Source organism: Notamacropus eugenii, chromosome 7, assembly GCF_028372415.1.
Source record: "Notamacropus eugenii isolate mMacEug1 chromosome 7, mMacEug1.pri_v2, whole genome shotgun sequence".
Lineage (NCBI taxonomy): Eukaryota > Metazoa > Chordata > Mammalia > Diprotodontia > Macropodidae > Notamacropus > Notamacropus eugenii.
This window is the reverse complement of record NC_092878.1, coordinates 162,369,442-162,384,486: the sequence shown is the minus strand read 5'-3', so window position 1 is coordinate 162,384,486 and position 15,045 is coordinate 162,369,442. Positions and strand designations below refer to the sequence as shown.

The 15,045-nt window shown below is 44.9% G+C and overlaps 1 protein-coding gene across 10 annotated transcripts in view; it reads left to right on the top strand.

Moving 5' to 3' along the window:
- The first annotated feature begins 7,277 nt into the window (after positions 1–7,277).
- The window catches only part of BLTP1 (bridge-like lipid transfer protein family member 1), a 206,545-nt gene continuing 198,777 nt past the window's right edge, over positions 7,278–15,045 (top strand). For 8 of the 10 annotated variants that reach the window (XM_072625207.1, XM_072625201.1, XM_072625203.1 and 5 more), the window contains exons 1-2: positions 7,278–7,479; positions 11,616–11,701. The gene's annotated coding sequence lies outside the window, so the exon portion shown is untranslated. Of the gene's footprint in view, positions 7,480–11,615; positions 11,702–14,586; positions 14,664–15,045 lie in introns of those variants that run through there. The other 2 variants (XM_072625200.1, XM_072625199.1) reach the window with 2 other exon arrangements.

Below are 15,045 nucleotides of genomic sequence, written 5' to 3'. Positions count from 1 at the left end.
TCTTATCTGGAAGTTCCCTATGCCAATAAAATGAGTGCAATTCCTATTCCCAATCACAAAAGAGCCTACGTAAGTTCTTCCTAGTGAGGCCAGTTACTTACTGAGAAGGGCATGCACAACTTGGGCTCAAAGTTGATTAGATGACTAGTTTATTGCACATGGAAAATGGTCTGGACCTTCACATATAAAATGGGTATCGCATTGATCATCTTTTCAGTCAGTATGAGAGGGGTTAGAGCGAAGGAGAGAATTTAGAACTCAAAATTTTTTTTTTAAAAAAAAAGGTTGTTAAAAATAAAGAATGACCAGAACATATTTTTGAGAAGAGAGAACCACACACTGGTCACATCAATGAATCACTAGCACCTACTTCTCAGAGTTGTTATGAAGGTCAAGTGAGGTCATGTGTAAGGTCCTTAGCAAATCTTAAAGCATTTTATAAACTCTAGATATTGTGATTATTATCTTATTTTATGTATTTATTATCAAACTAAAAAAATGGTCCAAACTTGAAGTCAGAGGATCGGGGTTAAAATTGGGCTGATATGTAATCTTGGACAAGTCACTCCTGCTTCCCAGGACTCAGTTTCCTCCTCTGTAAAGTGAGCAGGCTGGACTAGGGGACTGATAAGGTCCCTTCAAACTCCAGATATATAACCTCGCCTGTAAGCAGCATCCATTCAGTTGAAAATGGGCATAGACAGACATAACACATTTTTAAAAAGGAAAACTCCCTATAAATGAATGTAAATCAGTTCTGCAGAGCCAGGACAGCATGTCCTGAGTTCCAGGTGGGCACAGAGGGAAGGCAGAGTAGACAGATGGCCAGACTGGAGCAGAGGTGGCTGAGCAGGTGGCTTCCCTCTGAGACAGCATAATGGGAAAGTGCAGGACCAAAGACATGAGTTCATGTCCTCTCTCCATCACTGGGCAGTTGAGTGACCCTCAAGAAGTCACCCAATCTCTGTAAAATGGATGTTAGCTTTAGCTTTTTCACAGGTGTCATGAATTCAAAAAGGAAAATACATGTGAAAGCACTTTATGATCATAAAGCACGTTCTAAGTGTAATGAGCATGACCCACATTTTGTCCTTTCCTTAGGCTCAATACACTCGTCCTCTCATGAAGCTGATCTGACTTCCACGGGCTATTCATGGGGTGCTCACATTCGTTTCAATCATTTGTTGCCTTATATATTTGCTTAACTGCTTCATATATCTTGTTCCCTAAGTCCAAGGCTGTCCATAGACTTCTTTGGTGTTGCTTGATCCCCAATGCCAAAGCAAGAACTCAATAAGTATTTGTGAAAGTAAAATCAAGGAGGCATGTGTGACGTAGTTGGGTGGGGTGGGGTAGCAGGGAGAAGGCACTGACTTTGGACCCAGATAATCAGAGTTCAGAGGCCAGATCTGCCTAGCTTGTTAGCTGTGTGGTCACTTCCTCACTTTGGACCTCAGTTCCATCATCTGTGAAACAAAGATGTTGGGATGTCAAATCCTATGATGCCAAGGAGAATGGAACATTGAGTATTGGAGCCTGGCTCTAATGCCAGCATTCTCTTAGGTTAGGTTTGATGATAAGATCCAGTGAGGCACTCATACGTCATTGAACATGTAATAAAGAGGTTTGCTTTGCCTTAACACAGCAAGAATGTACAACATGAATATAGTGGCATTTAGTTTCCCTGGACACAGTTTCCCTTTGTCTCCATCAGGAAAGGTCTCTGGCCAGTAGGTCATCAGGGTATGGTGAATCATGCGTTTATAGACAATGAACTGAGAGGTCTATATTCTATGTCACTCGGGCTTTTTTTGGATAGAGCACTGGGCTTGGAATCAGAAAGACTCATCTTCATGAGTTCAAATCTGGCCTCAGACACCTACTAGCTGTGCGATCCTAGGCAAGTCATTTAACCCTGTTTGCTTCAGTTTTCTCATCTGTAAAATGAGCTGGAGAAGGAAATGACAAACCACTCCAGTATCTTTGCCAAGAATCCCCCACCCCATCCCCACTATGGAGACATGAATCATCACATGCAACTGAACAGCAATGGAATTTATTGATGTCAAACTCCAATAGAACAGAAACAGATCCCTGTGGGTCACATCTTGACTTAAAAAACACAAACACTGCTTGTTACATTTTTATTTATTTTGCTAAATTTTTCCAAATTACATTTTAATCTGGTTCAGGCTACATTTGGGAGTTTTGTGGGCTGGTTGTGATCCATGAGCCATGAGTGTGATACCTCTGCCCTAGGTGACCAGGAAGCTGGGGCCAATCAGGTCCCAGAATCTTACTCCTGTGCTTACTCCATATTTGTTGGGGTGTGGAGAAGCTAAGGCCAATGAGGCCTTGAGGGTTGCTTTATCTTCTTTTAGGTAAAGCCTCCCCATATTGTGGGTGGGAGGGGAAAAACTCCTTCCAGGGAAATATGAGTCCTATCCCATCCCATCCCTTTGTGGCAAGGTCCTAAGGGTCTTCTAGTGAAACTTGCACCATTCAGCTGCTTATAGGGCTTTTACCAGATAATCCTCGTGGCACAGGTAGGAGTAAGGGGAAAGGGCAGACAGAATCAAACAAAGCAAAAAAGTGGAAGAAAACAAAACCCAGAAATTCTGAGTCTTTCTCCTTGCCCACCCCACCCCTCCTTTGGAAGGATAGTCTCAAGTCTTTTACAGGAAAGTCTTTCTGGCAAGGACAATACTAAAGGAAAATGCTCTTTGGGAGGCAGAACACAGACTTCTAATCCGGCAGAAGTCCTGGGCTGGGAATTCCGAGGTGGAAGAGAAGGAGTACATTCCAAGCATGGGGGAGAGTCAGTGCAAACACAAAGGTGAGGAGAAATATAATGCTATGAGTGATTAACAGTAAGAAGACAAGTCTAGATTGTAGAGGATGTGAAGGGCAATAATGTGTGGTGGGAGCCAGGCTGTGAGATGCTTCATATGCCAAAAGAATGAGAAGAGAGAAGGAAATGCAATCTCCTTGACACAGGCGCTCATTCCAACTTTTTCATTCTATCAATGCCCTAGGTCTACCACCATGATAAAAGACTTCTCAATCTTCTATCCTTCCATAGGCACCACTGAAGCACCTCTTTTGCCTTACTCTTACTTTATGACCAGTCCACTGACTTTTCCAATGATACATTTTCTGGATAATCATTTAAAAGAATTTTTCAGTTCAGTCTTATCTAGACATTTTTACCAATTTGATTTAAAATTTCAAACAAATCCTCCCAGCTATTTTCCCAGTTCATCACTTTCATTATACCTGGAGATACATAATCTTCTAATATGCTTCAATTGTTCAGTAGATCTGTGTTTTCATCTGTGGGGGTTTTCAGGATTGGTGCAGACTGAACATCATACACACTTTCACACTTGGTACAATTCTTGTTCGTATTTTTCTCACAGATGCTCCCCACCAAGAAGGTAGTCAATGTACTGGAAGCCTTCCCATGAGATTTTAAACATTCTGTTAATGACCTTGCTGCCTTCTGTTATGGCTCCATTGTTTCTGAGTCCTCTGAATTTTAATCCTTTAAAGATTGAACTATTTCATAATTGGCACTGATATAGGATCACTAGAAGCATAGTTCACTACACATTGATACTTCAACAAATCTGTGGTGGGTTTGTTTTGGATACTATTTCCAATGGTGCAAATTTAATTCAATTTAACAAGTATTTATGAAACAATATCCGTGCAGTGTACTGAGTATTGGGAACACAAAACTAAAAAAGAAAGAAATAGTCTCTGTCCTTAAGCAGTTATATTCTACCAGAGATGATATTCTATTACAGGTCTCAACCCTCTATGCTTTCTTATCCTATGAGATTTTGTTCATGTTCTCCCATAAATTCTCCAGAGGGTGTCTTTAATAGGAGTGCATTTTCCAGACCCTTGAATTCACTTGTCAACTCATCTTGGAAGCCCTAAAATCCTCAGTATTGGAAATCTCAGTAGGAAGTATTTACAAGCCATCACTCACTGCCTTCTGATTTTAGTCCTCCCATTGGCGCATTCTTCCCAGAAACTCCATTTGGGAAAGGGTCCCTCATTCCCCAGGCTTAGCCAGCACACCTCAGCTGCCTCCTGACTGTGCCTGTGCATCCTTTCTCCCATTGGTTCACTTCCCAGAACCTCCAGTTTGGGAGTGGCCCCCAGCTCCCCATTTATGTGTTCTCCTTCCCCCTTAGACTAGAATCTCGATGAGGGCAGGGCTGAGCTTTCCTTTGGCTTTAATTTATACTGCTCACCCTTAGTGATATACTGCCTGTCACCTACTAAGTACTTAATAGATGCTTGTGGACTAATTAACCAGATTTTTTTCTCCTAACCCTCATTATCTCTCCCAAGTCAATCACTGAAGGGGTGGTTTCAGCTGTCCTCTCTTCTCTCTAAGATAATAATCTGAAGGGGAGATTATACCAATCCCACATAAGGGACTGCTGTATCATTTGGAAGCCCAAAGATTGCTTAATCTTACCATGAAACAAATAAAGATATTTATTTGTTAGCTAATCAAAAATGCATACTTAAAATGTAATATAAGCCTTTATTAATCCACAATGCTATCCACATGGATGCATATTATATATAAATAATTATACATATAGGAATCCATAAATATAATTTATACCTATATATACATATGTAATATAGTTTTACTTTGGCTAAGAATTGTTTTTTTTCCTTCTTTTCCCATAGAAAACCATTAAATGCCCTTTATCCCAATTCAATCTGTCCATTATACCAGGGGTTTTCCTTTGGATCTCTTGATATTGTATGATAGAATGCTGGGGCAGCTAGGTGGTGCAGTGGATAGAACACCAGTGCAGAAGTCAGAAGGACCTGAGTTCAAATCTCACCTCAGACACTTGACATTCACTAGCTGTGTGACCTTGGGAAAGTCACTTAACCCAAAATGCCTCATCCTGGGTCATCTCCAGTCATCCTGATGACTATCTGGTCACTGGATTCAGATGGCTCTGGAGGAGAAGTGAGGCTGGTGACCTGCACAGCCCTCCCTCACTCAAAAAAAACCCAAAAAACCAAAATCAAGTGCAAGTCATGTCATCATAACTCTGATGGCATGGTCTTTTTCGGCAATGAAGGACAAACATACATGATAGAATGATGTTCATAAGATTACTGTAGTAGCACAGGGCTTACCAGGCCAGTTGAGTACCTTAGGTTCTATATTGGAATGAAATGAAAACACTCACAGAAGATCTGACAATTAACAAAAGGAAATTCACTTGGCTATAGCAATAGAAGAATATTCAGCAAGGACATATAACAAGGGTGCCATATTGATTCAACTAAATTCTGTTGCTGTGTCTCTGTACCTTTCATAGCAGTCCAAAGTTGGTTTTTGTACTCAGGCAACCAGGAAGTCTTGTCGACAGTCCGGGTGTTTGTTCCCTGAGCCAATTAAATCTTAATGTCAGTTACTTTTCTAGGAAAAACTAGTTCAACCTGCCTGGACTATGACATTAGGATATTGGTTCACTACAGTGCTCCATTGGTCATCCTTTAGTTTCATTACCATGCCTCCTTTCCCATGCCTACATTACTCTAATATTCTGGATTCCACATCTCCTTGCATTTCTTCATTGATTTATTACAGTTTACTCATGCCCACTGTGAACCTACTGGGGCTAATTATTATTGCTAACTAGGTGCTAAGTGCAGCTCTTTCTACCTACTGCAGGAGGATGAATGCCAAAATTGATTGTTGTTCAGTTCTTTTTCGACTCTTCCTAACCCCATTTGGGATTTTCTTGGCAAAGATATTGGGGTGATTTGCAATTTCCTTCTCCAGCCCATTTTATAGATGAGGAAATTGAGGCAAACAGGGTTCAGTGACTTGCCCAGGGTCACACAGCTACTAAGACTTTGAAGCCAGATATGAACTCAGGAAGATGAGACTTCCTGACTTCAGTCCTGACATTCTATCCACTGCACCAGAGTGCCATCAGTGACCATTAAATATTGATACTCCAGTTACGATTCTAGAAGAACTTGGGGACTAATTTTTTGTTATATGAAAATCCAATAGAAAAAATTATTTTGAATTTGATATAAAACAAACAAGGGGGAGGAACTAAAGTTAAATATAGCTAAAATTATTTGAAGGTCAAATAGTTAAGAGAGTGCTTGGTTTTTCCTAGTATATCATAAGACAAATATAACTTCTTTTTTAAGGGAAGTTTTTTAGCTCTGTTCAGATTTTGCTGGCTTGGACTCTGGAGTTACAGGTTTCCTGAAATGGCTTGGCTTGTTTTGTACTCATGCACATTGAGCAACTCCCTGCTAGGATGACATCAAACACCTCAGTCACCCCAAGCAAAAGTGGTTGGACTGGATCTTCTCCTGGGAAATACTGGATAGTGATGAGAGAGGCTAGAAAGCGTGACACTTCCTCTGGTGGATGGCAGATGATTTTCTAATCTTGGGGTCAGGTTAGTGCACCCAGCAAGAAGTCAGCAGACTCTCCATATAGACCCGACATCTGGAATTAGGAAAGTACAATCCACTACACAGTCGGGGATAGCTTCTTAAACTTCTGGCAGATCTCTGGGTCTCAGCAGACATGAAGGGGGGTCATCAGCCTCCGGACTGGACGCTCCTAAAGGAATCTTGGCAGAGCAGCTCTCTGCGCCTTGGCTTCTCCGGTGAGCGTGGTCTCTCCGGGGCAGCGCCAGGGCCAGCGGGCACTGCCCCTCTGGGCTTCTCCTTGTGCCCCGCACCTCCCTCGGTCCGCGGGGCTGCTCGGAGCGCCCTGGTCGCTCCTTCCCGGAGGTCTTTGTTCAGGACTCTGCCATCCCACCTGCGGCCCTCGTGGCTTCGCCCTTCCCTTCTCCGGCTCCTCTGGCAGACGACGCCCTGATGCCAGCCCGGGTCTCGCAGCCAGGAGGTGTGCGAGCACACTTGGACCCGGGTCCTGCTGCCTCCGGGCCCAGACCCGTCGCCCCCTTTCTTGTCCTTGCTCGTCGGTATGGGGAGGGGCTGGAGCTCGTGCTCTCCAGCTTCTGGGAGGGTGTGGCGAGGGTGCGCCAGCGCTAGGGCGGAGGACGCTCACGGCCGGCTCAGCCTCCCTCGGCTCACCCAGACAGCGCGGCCCCGCCCCCGACAAGACCCCGCCCCCTCTTGGGCGGCTCCCGCCCCTAACCCCGCCCCTCTGCGCGCGCAGGCCCCGCCTCCTCCCTGACGCAAGCTCCGCCCCCGGCCAGCGCGCCGTGGAGGGGCGGGGCTTGCCTCTGCCGCGGCCGCGTCAACGACTGCGTCGCGAGGCTGGCCCCGCCCCTCCGTCCACCTCCACCGGGCTGCCGTGGTCGCCGTCATCCTGGCCTCCTCCGCCCGCCCCCGCGCTGTCAGCGGCGGCCCCGGGCGGGACCGGGAGGGGCCGACGGGGCTGGGGCCGCGCCGTGCCGGGACCGAGGCGGCGGCGGGCACACGCATACCCAGGTGAGGGGGCCGGGCCGGGCTTGGTCAGCGAGCCCACGGACAGCCCACGCGCGCCGGGCCGCGCCGGGCCGAGCCGGGCCAGCCGGGCCGAGCCGGGCCAGCCGGGCCAGCAGGGCCAGCCGGGCCGGGGGGAGGTGTGGGGGGGTGCCCGAGCGTCGGGGCCGCAGTCGGGAGGCGTCTCCGGGGCAGCGCGGGGGCGGGGGCGCGGAGATGGGGGAGCGTGCGCGCGGCCTTACCTCGCGCTCGTGCGCGTGCGGGGAGGGGGCGCCTCCGCTCCGGGCCTGGTGCGCGTGCGCGCGGGCAGGGCTGGGCCCCGCTGGGGCCCTGGCACCCCGCTGTGCGGAAGCCGGCCCCGCGGGCCCTTCCCGAGCGCCTCACGAATGAATGGGGGCAGGGAACGACATTTATTGAGCGCCTCCTGTGGCCACACCGGGCACACAGCAGGCGGCTCATTATGGCAGCACCTGTGGCCAGGTGCCCGCGCCTCGGCTTCCCCCTCTGTAAAATGGGGGCGATAACTCTTAGAGTGCCGTGAGAATGCAGCTGTGATCGTGATTAATGTTGCGTCCTTGGGGAGGCAGGGAACGGACCCCTCCTTCCTGGGGGCGGGGGTCCCTCTGCCCACCCCCCAGGGTAGGGGCGGGGACCCTCTGCTCACCCCCGGGGTGGGGGCGGGGACCCTCTGCCTACCCCCGGGGTGGGGGCGGGGTTCTTCTGGCCACCCCCGGGTGGGGGCGGGGACCCTCTGCGCCCCCCCCCCCCCCCCCCGTGTGGGGGCGGGGACCCTCTGCTCACCCCCGGGGTGGGGGCGGGGACTCTCTGCCCACCCCGAGGGCCTGGGGGCGCCTCCGGATCCACGTGGGGCAGGTAGCAGGCGTCGCCCTTGCACCTGCTGCCTTTTCCTAAAAATAAGCCCCTGGTGATGACTGATGTTCTTGCATCCCTGCGTCCCCCCAGAGCATCCCACGGAGCTTAAAAACCTTTTATTAATTCTGTTTATTTTCGGGGTTCTATAGTCACCACCCTGTAACTTAGATTTCTTTTCCCTCCATCCCCAAGACGGCATACAATTTTGTATAGGTTCTACACATACATTCCTATTAAATTTATTTTCACCATAGTCATGCTGTGTAGAAGAATTGAAATGAATGGGAGAAACCATCTAACAAACCCAAACGTAACACAGAAGAAAACGATCTGCCACATTCTGCCATTGAATTCCATAGTTCTGGATGTGGAATGAAGACCATTGGAGATGTTTTTAAGTCCTTGCATTGCTATGAAGATCCAAGTCTACCAGATAAAACTCTCCCACACTGTGGTCGTTGCTGTGTACAAGGTTCTCTTGCTCCTTTCACTCAGCATCAGATCATATAGGTCCTTCCAGGCCTCTCTGAAGTCTTCTTGTTCATCATTTCTTATGGCACAATAGTACTCCATTACATTCATATACCATAATTTATTCAGCCATTCCCCAATTGATGGGCATCCCCTTGATTTGCAGTTCTTGGCCACCACAAAGAGAGCTGCTATAAATAATTTTGTATTGTGGATCATTTTCCCATTTTTATGATCTCTTGGGGATACATCCCTGGAAGTAATATTGCTGGGTTAAAGGGTATGCACATTTTTGTTGCTCTTTGGGCATAGTTCCAAATTGCTCTCCAGAATGGTTGGATCAGCTCACAGCTCCACCAACAACAAATCAGTGTTCCAACTCTCCCACATCCTCTCCAACATTTATCATCTTCCTGTTCTGTCATGTTTGCCAATCTGATAGGTGTGATGTGGTACCTCAGGGTTGTTTTGATTTGCATCTCTCTAATCAATAGTAATTTAGAGGATTTTTTTATATGACTATAGATAGCTTTAATTTCTTCCTCTGAAAACTGCCTGTTCATATCCTTTGATCACTTATCAATTGGGGAATGACTTGTATTTTTGTACATTTGATTCAGTTCTCTATATATTTTAGAAATGAGGCTTTTGTCACAGATACTAGCTGCAAAAATTCTTTCCCAGTTTTCTGCATCTCTCCGAATCTTGGATATGTTGGGTTTGGTTGTGCAAAAACTTTCCAGTTTAATGTAATCAAAATTATCCATTTTGCATTTCATAATGCTTTCTATCTCTTCTTTAGTCAAAAATTCTTCCCTTTTCCATAAATCTGATAAATACACTATTCCTTGCTCCACTAATTTGTCCATAGTATCAATCTTTATACCTAGATCATGCACCCATTTGGACTTTATTCTTGTGTATGGTGTCAGGCATTGGTCTATGCCTAGTTTCCGCCACACTGTTATCCAGTTTTCCCAGCAATTTTTGTCAAACAGTGAGTTCTTGTCCCAGAAGCTGGGGTGCAGAGAGCATTTTTTAAGACTGAAAAAGAAAAGAGGACAAAATCCGTGTAACTGATCAATACATGGACAGTCTGAGAGGTACCTGGTGCCCCTGCCGGACCTCCAGAGGCAGAGGCAGAGGGCGGGACCTCTCCTCCCACCTGTTCCTGGAGCCAGGCCTGGCCTCTGCCAGTTGGCAGCTTTCACTTTGATTTCTGGTGTAGCCTCATTGTCTCTCTCTGCTCCGTCTTTGTCATAGTCATCGCTTGGGTAATCCTGCCCCAGCCCTTGGGCATCTGCTCTGCTTCCATTTCTCTGCTGCTGTGCTGTCTTAGGCAGCCCCCTGGGGATGGGCAGATTGGGAGAAGTGCCCTGGTAGTCAAGATTGAGATTAGCTAAGAAAACAAGTTCACATTATCTTTGCTGTATTGCATTTTTATTTATTTTGTTAAACATTCCCTAATTCCCTTTACATTTAGTTCTCCCCCTCACTTGGGAGTTTTGCTTTGCTTTGCTGCACCTCTGATCTATTTCACCCCCCCCTTTGCTCATTGGAGGGAAGAGGATAAGCTTTTATGCAACACCCACAGTGTGCCAGGCACTGTGTCAACTGCTCAGATGCATGCTATCTCATTTGTTCTTCACAACAACTCTTTGAGGTTGGGGCTGTTAGTATCACCATTTTACAGATGAGGAAACTGAGGGACACTGAAGTTAAGTAACATGCTTAGGGTCACACAGCTATGAAGTGTATGAGACTGGGTTTAAATTCAGGTCTTCCTGACTCCAGGCTCAGGCCCAGGATTTGAACCCATGTTGTCTGCCTCTGTATTGAGTGTTTTTCCTCTGTACCACATTGGGGCTCTAAGTTACCAGTGTTTTCACCAACCAGATCACTCGCAGAAAGTACCCCATGTTGTTGACAGTCTTTTACTTGGGATGAACACAAGATGTTTTGCTTGATGTGATGGTAAAATCCCCAGGATCTTTTCAAGAACCTTTTTTTTGAAATTGTACCCTAACCCTCCTTTTTGATGTGCTTTAGATTCTGATATCTCTTGTAGGGGGAGGTGATGTGATTGTCCTAAAAGGTCAACATTTGGTTTTTCAGGGAAGTTGAATGAGTATTTCCTTCTGGAGAATAGTGGAAGTTTTTGGGCTTGTTTTGACTGTGATCTGGCAGCACTGTGGCATTTGCTTAGCAGGTGACTGAAATCCTTGTAAATTTCCTCTGGAGAGGAAACATGACACTTTGGGTTGAGCTGCTTCCACATTACATAAGGCAGTCTAGATGCAAAGTTGCCTTAACGTAGGGGTTCACAGATTCCTTTGGTGGTCTGAAACCTGTAGACCCCTTCTCAGATTCATGTTTTCAAATGCGTAAAATAAAATACATAGACCTGCCAAAGAAGCCAGTTGTTTTGAAGTAGTTATTAGGTATGTACACATACGTATCTATATATCTTTTTTTTTAATTTGTTAGAGTCAGAATAGCTTCAACATGTAATGCCAGAGTACAAATAAAAGAATGTAAGTGAAGATAAACGCAAGTATTCTTGTTTCCAAGCCCCTTGAATAGTCAGAGTTGAGAAAGTCTAGTGGTAGCGTAGAGGGGAATTTCCAGTTTGGAGACCAGTTGGAAAGGCAATCTGATGGTAAAATGGAGCATATATACATGATTTCCCACCATCCCCTCAGTTCTTCTTGATTCAAGCTTACTTCATTTGAAAATAAAGAAGATTTCAAAGTAATAAGATCTTATGTGACTGGTTAAAATTCAGTTCTCCTTTTCAGGCCGGTAAGGATGACACTTGTAAAAATGACCTGAGAAGAAAAGGAGAAGGAAGAGGTTAGAACACGCTGACTTGGAAACAACTTGGGTAAATTTTTTTTTTTTAAATACTCTTTCATCTCATTCTCTGTTAAAGTTCTCATGAAGGAAGTGGACCAACCCTGTGAACTTGTAACTTCCTCAGGCTTTGCAGTCCTTCTTGAAATAGCTCTAGTTGTTAGCTGAAGATAAAATGAAGACCTCAGACGTTGTTTTGCTCAATCCTTGACTCGATGACATTTGACCCGCTTTTGAAATCTAATTGCCTTGTTTGGCCTATGTAGGGATCAGGATAAAATGGTCAAGAGATGAAGCAGGCTGGGGTGGGGGGGGGGTGGGGTGTGGATCACGTGCGGCCCACCCTTGGACTAGTCTGCTGTTAATGCTATGTCCTCTTACCAACCGGTGTCTAGTCTTTCCTGCTTCCCCTTCACTCTGTTCTCTTCTAAATCTCTCATCTATGATTTTTAAAAAGTCGAATCACGGGCTTTGACCTTTGTACAATAATAATAGCCATCAATAATGACAACACTGTAAATTGTAAAGATAATTTTGAAAGACCTGGGAACTCTGTTCAATGCAGCGTCCAACTTCAATTCCAGAGGATGGAGTGAGGAGAAAGCAGGAAAGATATGTGTAGGATGGGAGAAGGAGAGAGCGTCAGCAACAAACATCAGACCAGTTCACTTGGTCTTTCAGCTATTTCATTCTTAGCCATATACAGGCTTTCAACAAAGCAATTAGTGTGCTTAAATTAGTGCTCTTAAATTTTATAAATTTGGGTTTGGGTAAACTCCCAAGTATTTGGCAGAGACTTTTTTTTCTTTTTTTTCCGCTATATGTTTTTATTTTTTTGAATATTTCCCATTTACATGTAAAAAAATATAACTCATTTAAAAAAATTTTTTGGTTCTAAACTCTCTCCCTCCTGCGTGTCCCTCCCCCATCCTTGAGAAGGCAAGCAATTTGGTGTCTTTAATACGTGTGAAGTCATGCAAAACATTTCCATATTACCCATAGAGATTAAACAAAAAGAAAGTATAAAAGCCTGCTTCAGTCAGTATTCAGAGTTCATCAGTTCTCTTTCTGGAAGTGGATAGCATTTTTCATCATGGGTCCTTTGATTTGGTGAATTGTCTTCAAAAATATGGGAAGTAGTGTCAAAGATGCCTGTTAAGAAGGAGTTCAGTGCCAGCAGCATTGGCAGATGTAGAAGGCTGAGGACAGTTTTTCTCAAAAGTGAACTTTTAGTCATTAGTTTTAAATCTTACATGTATGGTAGTTGTAATGTTTCATCAAAGCTATGTGTATTTCTCAAATACCACTTAAGAAATATTTGAATTTTTAATTTAAGAAGTCATGATTGTGAATACTTGTTTTTAAAGTATATTTCAAACTATTTTAGTTAATCAAGGAAGCTATTGTAATAATATTCTTATATGGGAGAAAATGAAATAAAATTAATATAAGGGCATTTGTAAACTTTAATATGTGATATTTAAGGGAAGGTGATGAAATATTTTGCAGGGCAAATGAGCTGAAATGTCTCAATCCTCTTGTACACTTAAAATACAAATGAAAAAGGTTGAGAGAGAATAAGGAGTATCATCTTATTAACAGAAAGAAAAATAAAAAACTGGAGCATGGTGAGCATTTTTTAATTGTTTAATGTTAGAAGAGAAGAATAGAAATTAGAAGTGAACTGATCTAAATACTAGGTTACCTCTAAAAATTAATCATCTATGAATGTAATTAGAATTTCCTGAACATCAGATACTTGAATGATGAACACGGAGTCATGCTGCGCACCAAGTACTACACTAAGCATGGGACACATGCAAAATATACGTTAGTTCTTGTCCTGGAGAGGCTCTTGTTCTTTTTTTTTTTTTTTTAATTAATTTTTCTCTTCAATCCACCTTTTCTCCTTCTTGGTTACTCTCTCCCCTCTTCCCTTGAGGAAGAAAGAAGAAAAACAGTCCTTATTATAGACATGTGTGGTCAGACAAAACCAACTCCTGCATGGGCTCATCCAAGAAAAAAATCTATCTCCACTGCCCTCTGAGGCCTTCACCGGGCTAGCATGTTTCATCATGAGTCCTCTGGAATTGTGGTTGGTTACTGCATCGAGCAGAGCTCCTAAGACTTTAAAAACTGTCTTTACAATTTGCAATATTGTTATGGTTAGCTATTATTGTAAAAATTGTTCAAAGGACTTACATTCTAATGGTAGGAAAAACACTCGTAGAGGTGTGGCGGCCTTGGAGGGCACTTTGGTCCAGAGTGTGGCTGGGTTGGGGGTTGGGCTTCTAGGGCCATGAATCAGCATTGTCAGGAGCAGTGGCCAAGTTGCTAGGACCAGTGTTTATGGTTCGAGAGTCAAAGAAGGGAGGGGGTGCACTCTCCCTTTGTGGGAATTATGGGAAGGAGGCTCTGTCCTGGGCCCTCTTCTCTTCTCCCCTGCACTGTTCTGCTTGGTGATATCATTAATTCCCGTGGATCAAGTTTTCATCCTATAGCTTTTTGTCTAGCCCCCAGCTCTCTCTGGATTTTAAGTCTTCCATCTCCAGCTGCCTCCTGAATGTCTCTAACTGGGTGCCCCATAGATAGCTTATACTCATCGTGCTCCAAGCTGAGCTCCTTTTCTTTACCCCTAAGTCCTCCTTTCTTCCTTAGCTTTCTTATTACTGTTAGGGGCACTGCCTTCTTCCCAGGCACCCAGGCTTATTCTTAACTTCTTCCTATGACCCCTCACTTTCTCATTCCCCACATCCCATAAGTTTTCAGGTGCCATAATTTCTACCTTTGAAAACATCTCTCAAATACACCCTCTTCTCTCCTCCAGTGCTGCCCCCTGCCTGGTGCAGTCCTCATCCCCTCCTGCCTGGACTGTTGTAAGAGCTGCTGCTCGGTGTGCCTGCCTTGGGGCTCTCCTTGCTCCTCGAACCCCCTGATCATCAGATGACTGAGTGACCATCCTGAAGCTAAGGCCTGACCACATCACCTCCCTGGTCAGGAAGCCTCAATGTCTCTCTGTTAACTCAAATCCTCTGTTTGTCATTTAAAGCTAGTTTTCAGGCTTCTTTTACCTAACTCGCTTTCCTCCATTCCCCCAAATACTCTACAGTCTAGTGACACCAGCCTCCTGGCTGTTCCTGGCACATAAAGTTCTATCTCCCACTTGTGGGCATTTTCCTGGCTGTCCTCCTCACCCTAAATGCTCTCCTTCCTCATCTCTGCCTCCTGGCTTCCCTGGATTCCTTTAAGTCTCAACTAAAGTCCCACCTTCTGCAAGAGGCCTTTCCCAGTCCTTAATCCAAATGACTTTCCTCTGAGACCATTCCCAGTTTATCTTGTGTGTGTCTCTCTGTGTATATGTTCATCTTACTTGTA